The sequence below is a fragment of the Camellia sinensis genome, chromosome 11, assembly GCF_055761805.1.
Source record: "Camellia sinensis isolate YWXY chromosome 11, ASM5576180v1, whole genome shotgun sequence".
In the NCBI taxonomy this organism is placed as follows: Eukaryota; Viridiplantae; Streptophyta; class Magnoliopsida; order Ericales; family Theaceae; genus Camellia; species Camellia sinensis.
Window position 1 is genome coordinate 152,067,197 of NC_138971.1, and position 9,875 is coordinate 152,077,071.

General features: G+C 34.7%; 1 long non-coding RNA gene across 1 annotated transcript; it reads right to left on the bottom strand.

The window, feature by feature from the left end:
• Positions 1-9,118: 9,118 nt before the first annotated feature.
• Positions 9,119-9,660, bottom strand: LOC145803298 (uncharacterized). Its single transcript, XR_014345410.1, has 2 exons — positions 9,576-9,660; positions 9,119-9,478 (listed from the first exon to the last, which is right to left on the bottom strand). It is a non-coding gene; the product is annotated as an uncharacterized LOC145803298 (long non-coding RNA).
• Between the last annotated feature and the right edge of the window lie 215 nt (positions 9,661-9,875).

The window sequence follows — 9,875 nt, forward strand, 5'->3', positions numbered from 1 at the left end:
TTTATATTTGATTTGGTAAACTAAAAGAGGGGTTTTGTACTTTGGGCCAATACGTATGTATTTTGGGTCTCAAATGAGATTATTGTTGTTTGTTGTTGGTACTTGAGCCTATTGGGTCAATATTGAGAAAGAGGGAGAAAAGCCCTAATTTACTGTTATGAATTAATTTGTATAATTGATTTGGAAAATTATGAAAGAATGAAATTGTTTTTGTGAAATGAGAGGAATGATATTGGTTTTGTGAAATGGGAAAAGTGTTCTTGGAATAAGTGGCGGAACAAGTCGATTTTGAAAATGGAAAATGAATTTGGGATTGGAATATTGTATCTTGAGTATTGAATACGCACTTTTGGGGTTTTACCTTTACTTATCATCTTAGTGTTGTTGTTGGGTTTAAGATCTCATGAGAGTTGAGTCTTTATAATAGATGTACTAAAATCATGCATCTAGAGGCTTTGTCCTTGGTCATCGGCGGAGGATGACATGGTTGTGTTGAATTGTCGTATATGTATTACACCTGTGTTGATTGAACATTGTATGTAATGAAGTGCTATGATACATTATATATGTATAATTGTTAGGGAAGAGAAAGGGGATGTACTCCAGTGTGTGGGAGGAGATAGGGGATGTACTCCACACATACTTATGTGTTCATATACTTTAACACATTGCTTATGTATCTTGATAGTTTGTGTGTATGTATTACACTTGTTGGTTATACTCTGTTGTATTGTGATTCTTGGTGTTATACCCTGCGCTTATAATCATAGGTACCGTTACCTTCCAGCTAGTGCCTGGAGAACTGACTGCGCTGAGAATCTAAGGTACCACACCCTTCCAGCTAGCGCCTGGTAAAATGGCATACCATTGTGAGAGTTATATCTTTGGCTTACTGTGCATATAGTCGGTAGAGCAGGGTTTTATTGTTTTGTTTCAGTGTATCTGAATATATCATGGATTGTGATGGTTACAGTTTTGGAGGGCTGAGTTGCCTCATTTGTTGATTCTATACATGTTGATGATTTGTTATCTACCTTATATTGAAGGCATGCATGTATAGTTATGGATGTATAAACGAAAATGCCATTGTGAGATTTTGGGAAAGTGTGAAGGAAAGTTGGGTATTTGAAAGTATGTTTTGAAAAAGGGAACATTCGTGTAAGTATGGAAAATGGGAGAAAGATAATGGGCTTAGAGAAATTGATTTCCTAAGAAGTTGTTATTGTTGTGAAAGTTTGGGAACAAGGGTTAATGAAATGAAATGAAAGATGAATCGCTTATAGTGCTGAATGGATTGACTGTTTTGAGAAAAACTTATACTTATGTATACTTTTGTATAAACTGCCACATTATTTTTCTAGTACGAGATTGAGCATTTATGATCATAGTTATCTGTAAGCTGTTATTGTTGAGGATCATGTAGAGATCCTTACTGGACTATATGTTCATTCCACGTTGTTAAATCTTTTTCAGGTATTAAGCAGGATGTGTTACAAGATGTGGACCTTCTTACTTGTTGGTCGTGGGGCCTCTTTCGTGTTGGCGGAATGCCATATGTGTAAAAGGGTTACATCATTCTTTTGATTCTTTAATGATGTAAGCCTTCGGGTATTTTATTTAGTATGCTCATGTTGTATTTAATTTGCATTCGGATGAGAGAATTATTGTTTATTTCTACTCATGGGACTAAAGAGTTTATTTCTACATGTTATCTCTGAACTTGAATTAAGCTAATGAATTTGATAATGACTTCGAGTAATAAAAAGTGGGGCGTTACACTTGCATTCCCAAGTTTTGCTTCCCAATTTATCCCTTAAAGGTTTGGGAATAAGTACATGTGTTTTACATCCCCAAACTTTGAGATTTTGAACATTAGGTTTAGTACCATGCCAACATTCGTAAGGAGTTAGAGGTTTGGCTTTTATTTTGACTCTATTTAATATATACACAACGGTGGACAAGGCTTCCACCAAAAAATGAATAGGAAGATCAGCATGAGCTAACATAGACCTTGTCATTTCCATGAGAGTACGATTTCATCTTTCTGCGACCCCATTTTGTTATGGTGTGTATGGCATTGTAAACAAATGTTTTATGCTATTGTCCTTGCAGAAAGAATCCATAGCTTCATATTCGCCACCTCTATCATTATTCAAGTGTTTAATGCATCAACCAAGTTGCTTTTTTATCTCTAATTTATATTCCTTAAACTTGTCAATTGCTTCTAATTTGTGTTTAAGAAGGTAGATATGTCCATATCTTGAATAATCATAAGTGAAAGTAATAAAGTATTCCATACCTCGATGAGTTTTAGTTCTTAAAGGGCCACAAATGTCCGAATGAATTATTTCGAGTAATTCCGATAATTTCCAATGTTTGAAAAATGGCTTACTAGTCATTTTGCCTTTGATACATGGTTCATATATATCAAAATCATAGGAACATACTTTAGGCAATAAGCCACTTTTAAACATTCGAGACTTTTTATTTTTATTAATGTGACCTAACCTTAAATGTCACAAATAAGAACTATTACTAGTAGAAACATGCAAATAATCAGAAATACATACTTTATTATTATCAATAGGAAGAGAGTACATGTCATTCACTCTCACACCTTTCACTAATACACTTTCTTTCTTAATCAATACTGTGTTAAACCTAAAATTAATCTCAAAACCCTTTTGGGTTAACACTGAAATTGAAATTAAATTTCGGTGAATGCTGGGTACATAAAGCGCATCATGAAGCACAATGGAAGTTTCATTAATAGAGAATTGACAGTTGCCGATGCCCAAAACATCACTATAGGAGTTGTTGCCCATGTAGATTTTGTGTTCACCAACCTTCTTTTCAGTAAACTCCACGAACATGTCTTTATTTTGCACAATATACCTAGTAGCAGCAGAATCAATCCACCATGCATTTGATAAAGGTTCAAGCACCATTGCTTCAAAAACTGTTATGGCAATAGGATTATGATCCTTTTTCTACTTCTTCAGAGGACAAGTGGCTTTGATATGACCTTTTTGACTGCATTTGTAACATGGGCCAATCTGATACTTGTGATGTTGTTGTTTTTGCCATTCTTGTTGTTTCTTTCATCCTTTCTAAAACCCCTTCTTCCATTTTTCCTTGAAAGAAGTAGTCTTTTTCTTGTTGAATGGAGTGTGGGAATTATTCTGAGGTTGTGGTGAAGATTGTGCCATCAACAAGTTAGAAGACAAACCTTCTTTACGCCTTCACTTCATTCTTTCTTCTTCCAACACTAAGAGTACAGGCAATGTCACCATTGAAATCTCTCGTTCGCTATGAGTTAAAGGTGTGACAACATGATCCCAAGATAATAGAAGACTATTAAGTATGGTAGTTACTTGCATCTTGTCCGACAAAGGGTGATCAACATTGGATAATTCTTTAGCCATTAATTCCATTTGATTAACATAATCACCAACACTATCATTATCACTCATACGAGTATTGTTATATTTGTCCAAGAGCAATTGAATTTGAGTGTCCGATCGAACTCCATACTTACTTTCAAGTGCTTCTATTAATAGTTTTGCAGTTTCATGTTCTTCAAAAAGCGGAATAATATTATCTTTCATATTATGTAACATAGTTGCATTGCATTATCTTCCATCCACTTATTTTGAAACTAATTAGAATCATCATCTAGTTTATAAGTAGATAGAGTGTGTAATGTTTTTTCATGTGTAAGAAGATAAGAAATGTAGCGTTTCCATGCTCAGAAATTATTTCCGTTAAGTATCTCAATTCTTGAAGAATCCATGGCATTTTTAATAGCCATACTAAAGACAAAATGTGTTACAATAAAAAATTCAAATGTGGATATTACAAACTAAAATAAACAAATAAGCAAAATTAAATACAACAAGAAGTCTTAATAAGAATAAGCTTTGCAGTTGTTGCGTCGGTCCCTGTGATAAGCAAAAACTTGATCGTCTTGCCTTGGGTAAAAAGAATGATGAAAACCCAATGGCCTATTAAACCCAATACTTTGCTTATGAGTATTGTAAAAATAGTTACGAGCCCAAGGGGTGCTTATTAAATATTTTTCCTTTGGACGTTTTACTGTGTAACACCCTTGGATAGCCTCATTGCCTAATTATTTCTTCCAGAAATTTAGTACAATTACCCACGAAAAAATTCTTAGAAGAATTCTGGAAATTTTGGCCTTTGAATGGCTGAAAACGGCCCTGAAATGAGCGAAAACAAGCCAAAAAACTATTTGGACCAGGCTGCTACAGTCCAAGCGTTGGGCTGAACCGATTTGGGCCGGCTGGGGCTGAACTAGCTGGTCAAGGCGCGGACTTGGACTGAAATACGGGTTAGCGCACTGGGCAGTTGGGCGCGGGTTGCGCGAGACTAGACTGGCACATGGGTTTGCGCACTAGGCTGGCTGTGTCGCTGGCCTGGGCTACGCCTCTGGCTCTGGGCTAATGGGCTCTGCTTGCGGCTCAGGGCTTCTGGGCTGTGCTTGGCTGGTTTGGGCTCCTACCAAAATTGGCCCAATTGGTTTCTTTTTAATTCTTAGGCCCAAGGGAACAGATTTTCTTGCTGTAATTTTTATTTTTGGGCCTTTCCTCTTTGTTTTTGAATTTAGCCCAATAGAAGGTATGCTCAACACAGATGTTCCAACGGAATTATTCTGATATTCTTCTCCGGCAAATGGAGTTAGAGACCACAAACTGTAAATTGAACTTTGTGGGTCAATTTTTCTCCCTTTTTCACAACGAATTTCACCGTTATGATCAAAATTCTAAGAAGAACAACATGGTGCCAATTTGGAGACGCAATTTGAACCGAAAAATATTTTATAAAATTGCTTCCAATGGCACAATTCAGTCTCACTTTCGACAAGGTTTGGAACAATAGCACCACCAACAGTTATTTTCTTCGGATAGTTTTCTGGAAATACAACACGTTGGTGATGATTAAATAAACAAACAGAATTCACCAATGCCGAAGATTGACGGTCAATGATTTTTTGAATTTTCGATAAAAAGAGTTCAGAAACTTTCCGTTCTTCCGGACTATATTTCGACATCTGCGATAATGTGTAAATTGGCTCTGATACCACTGTAAGATTAACTTGACAACGACAATTGATCGAAATACCGGTGAGGGTGTTTATCACGCGAGAATATCTATTATCCGAAAGTTAGAAAATAGAAAATCTTATGGTTTTTATTCAATAAATTCCAATCCTGCTGTTATGCATTTATATACACAATAAGTGACTTTTGGGAATAGGCATATAATTTGAATTTGTTTCATATAGCAACAGTCACCATGGTTCACTAAAAGATGTGTCTATAGATGTTTGAATTCAAACCATTAACTAACTAACAGATGGCTTCAATATTCTCGCGGGAAGGTTCTTTACAATTCAAGAGACAAATGATTGAGTGAAGTGCATCACACCAAATTATGGTGTGGTCACTCTTTATTCTATCAATATATATATATATATATATATATATATATTTATGTATGTATGCATGAAAGCAGTAACCTTCAAAAGTTTTGGTGAAAGTGGTAACAAGTTTTATAATTTGGCCCCCACATAATAGATAAAAATTCATGCACCTCTTGGCAACTTGCTTTTGAATTTAATTCATCATCATCTGCATTTAATTTATGTCACAATTTATGACTCCCAACTATCATAGTACACTCACTATTGGAACTTTATGCAACTTGCTTAAATAGTATGACTCCCAACTATCATAGTACACTCACTATTGGAACTTTATGCAACTTGCTTAAATAGTTCTTTGAATTTGATTCATCATCATCTGCATTCAATTTATGTCACAATATATGACTCCCAACTATCATAGTACACTCACTATTTTTACTCTGTTTTATTTGGAACTTTATGAGTTTTTCTTGAAAGAAAAATACAAGGGATAACAAGAGTTTTACCAATATTTTTATTAAATATCTCATATGAGTGTAAGACCTACATCCATTTGACACATTTAGTAAAAATGTTGATAATTTTCTTAGTGTCTCTAGCATTGCTATTCTTGAAATGTATGTATTAAATTCCAATCCAAATGTAGTTTTTTTGCTTCTTTTTTTTTTTAAATAATAATTGGGAGATTGGTTCCAACTCCGTACTAGAAAGCTGAGATAGCAATATCTTTTGATTGCTCCCATTAACTGCACTTTTGAGGTCAAAATGACAATACAACTGCTTAACTAAAACTTACTGATCACCCTTCCTAACATAATCACACAATGAATTCCACAAGAACCATCAGTTGAAAATTCGAAAAACACCCATCGACTTCTCATTAGGGTACTTAATTACACAAAGCATAGTCCTGATTAGAATTTTGTGCTCATTAGGGTAATTAATTTGATGAAATTAAAACATTGACATTCACTCCACAGTAGCTCCCATATTATCACTGGGTCTAAAACACAGTTTACAACCTCCTAAGTTTAATCTAGAAGGATCAAAATTAGAAATTTGCTTTTTTAAAACTATATTGAGCACCAAATATTTCTTCCTATGAAACTTAAACTTATAGCAAACACTACAAGAAAAAGCACATTTGGCGACTAAAAAATCACATTTGGTCGTTGAAAGTATAGGTTTTGGTGACTAAAAATGCATTAGTAGCCAAAAGTAAAGATTTTTGGCGACTAAAAAAATTCAGTAGCCAAAAGTATAGGTTTTGGCGACTAAAAATCTGTTTGGTCGCCGATATGGCTTTTACCGACTGCAAAAATTGTAGTAGCCAAAAGTAAGGCCTTTTGGCGACTAAAAAAAATTTAGTAGCCAAAACTGAGGCATTCGGCAACTAAAAATCTGTTTGGTCGCCAAAGGTGAGGCTTTTACTGACTAAAAAAATTTTAGTAGCCAAAAGTAAGGCCCTTTGGCGACTAAAAAAAAATTAGTGGCCAAAAGTGAAGCATTCGGCGACTAAAAACATGTTTAGTAGCCAAAAGTGAGGCATTTTGGCGACTAAAAAGAAGTTCAGTCGCGAAAAGTGGTAATTTTAGCGCGGGAATTTTTTTTTAACGACTAAAAAATAATTAATAGCCAAAAGTATAGAATTGGCGACTAAAATTATGTTTAGTCGCCAAAAGTGGTCTCTTTTTTTTTTCTACTAAATAATTTATTTTTGCATAAATTATGTTGAATAAAAAATAATTTTATTTATATATATACTTTTATATTAATACGGGTCTAAGTAGTATATAAATAATATATGTTATATATATAATCATATGGTGTTATGGAGGCGTAGTGGAAAGAGTGTGTTGTATAAGGTTTATGGTGTGGGAGGTTGATGGTTTGAATCTCCACAAGAGCAGAGTGTAAATTTTTTTTTCCACGAATGAGCTTTTGGCGACTGAAAGGTTTGGTCGCCGATTCCTTGAGTATTGGCGACTGAAACATTAGTCGGTAAATGTATAATTTTAAAAAATATAATTGACTATTGGCGATTAAAAAATTGGTCGGTAAATGTATAATTTAAAAAATATAATTGACTATTGGCGACCAAAGTGTTGGTCACTAAAGACTTTATGTTTTGCGACAAAAAGTTTTGTAGTCGCCAATACCTTTCCCGACCGTCTTCTGGCGACCAAACTGGCGACTAAAAAATTTAGTCGGGAAAACTAAAAAACCGACTTTTGGCGACTAAAAATTTAGTCGCCAAATGTGTTTTTTCTTGTAGTGAAAGAAACACAAAATATGAGCCAACTAAATACATTTTTAATTGAATATGAATAGGTTTCATTTTCCTGATGGCCAAGTAAACAGCATATCTCAAGCTAAAAAGCAATCACTCATATTTGCTAAATGGTATAGGAAATTATGAGCTTTTATTGATAATCACCATGTGCTTGGTGACAACCCTTCATCACTTTCATGTTTTTATACTTTTGCCTTTTCATCTCATTATATGCTTCACTCAATTGCTCAATGAATGAATGGACATTTTCTCTCTCACTCTCTAGTTTCATAGATGTTTATTAAAATAAATCAAGGGAAATGATCAGTAAGGCAGTTTATGATTCTACAATTCAAAATATACACAATTTAGCTTTCGATAACTTCAAAATCTTGTGGTTTACTGTGGTGTCCATTTAGCATTTTAGGCTATTTCTTTGATTATTTGCTTAATTGGAATCATGCTTTTTCATTTTTTACTCTTGAGTTATTTTTGCATCAACTTTCAGCTCCATTTCATCACTCGAAGTTTGTATAAGCAACTATTTCTAGGACTACCTTAATCTACTCAGCTTGAAGAAACCTCTGAAACATTAAATGTTCATGTTGAAACTCTCAACTAGAAGTGGGGCACTTGCTACAGACAGCTATGATTGGTCCTAAATCAACACTACTACACCATGCGGCTCTTGCATCATAAAATCAAAGTTCTTACACATGTTAACGCGGTCTTACATAACTCTAATTTTAAAAGTCTTGTATTAATTAATTATGTACTAATTACTTAATTAATGTACAAATATATATTGAATTATTACAACTTTTTGTAATGTGCATACCATAAACTACTTTTTTGCAGTCATTGTCTTCTTATTTTCTTTTTTGATCTTTTCTAATTTGAACAATTACTTTCTTAATAATTTATTTTAAATATGTATGATTCTTTTTTTTTAATTTATTTTAAACACACAATTGTGTTCATGTTTTGCCCAGTAATATTACAAAACTTCAAGCTATTCATTCAATCAACTCATCAAATTATGGGCATCATAAGGCGAGTTCGGATCTTCTGCCATGGTTTCCTACCATGGTTCCTGCAGTTGGGACCAAAAAAAAAATTGAAAAAAATAGAGAAAGAAAGCGAAGGAAGAAACTGAGAGAAGGACAGAAATATCGCCGGAGATCTCCCCGTCACTCCATTTCCGGCGAGCTTGCCATCCCAAAACATTTACCAACCCTTCCCTCCCTACTCCCAACACCTCGCTGCTGCAACCCACCTCCACCTCCATCCCAAACCTTTGTGTTAATGGAGCCCCTATTTTTCATCTTTTCATCACCAATGCGATACACCGGCAACACATACGAAGATTTACACATTCATAGGAATATAGGGGCAGAAAGTGTTGGCAAGAAGCCCACAACTTAAATTTAATTGTTCATATATGAAGAAGCTTCCCAGTTAAACAATCATCTCCAAATTTGATTTGTATAGTTTTTATCATAAAAGTCTAAAATTTTAAAACAAATGGGTTCATTAAAATTAAATAGGAACAATACAAGTGGCAGATCTATGTTTATGGCTCTGTGTTGTAGGCAATGAAGCTTTCCATGGCTGTGTTGTGCTTTCTTCGCCGATCTCTCTTTGAAAACCCTCGATCTAGGGTATGTGAGCTCCTCCTCTCTCACCTAGCCTCACCGCCGACTCGCCTTGCCGACTCTATTTCTTCAGCTTCTCTCTCATTTCCTCTGTTCTGGTTTTGTCTGTCAAGTTTAGGTTGTAATGGATGAGAGAGAAAGGAAAAGAGAGTTATGATGAAGGAAAAAAAAAATCTTAATAAAGTGACGTCGTTTAAAATACCACCGCAGGAATCACTGCAGGCTTCCACGGCAGAGGATCCTGATTCATCATAAGGCACCCATCACATTATGGCAATGCCTTGTCGTGCAACGCACGTGAGCGGCCTCACCACTAATTGTATATATATAGTTAAGTTTCTTGACCAGCAAGTCAAGAACCTTTGTCCAAGACAAGTAGTCCCACAAAAGAATTGTACGTAACAAACAAAAAAGTGCAAATTCCCAAAATGAAATTCAAAAAATTCATCAATTCATTTTTGTGTTTTTGTTTCGGTTGAAAATCATAACTTGAAAATCTTGT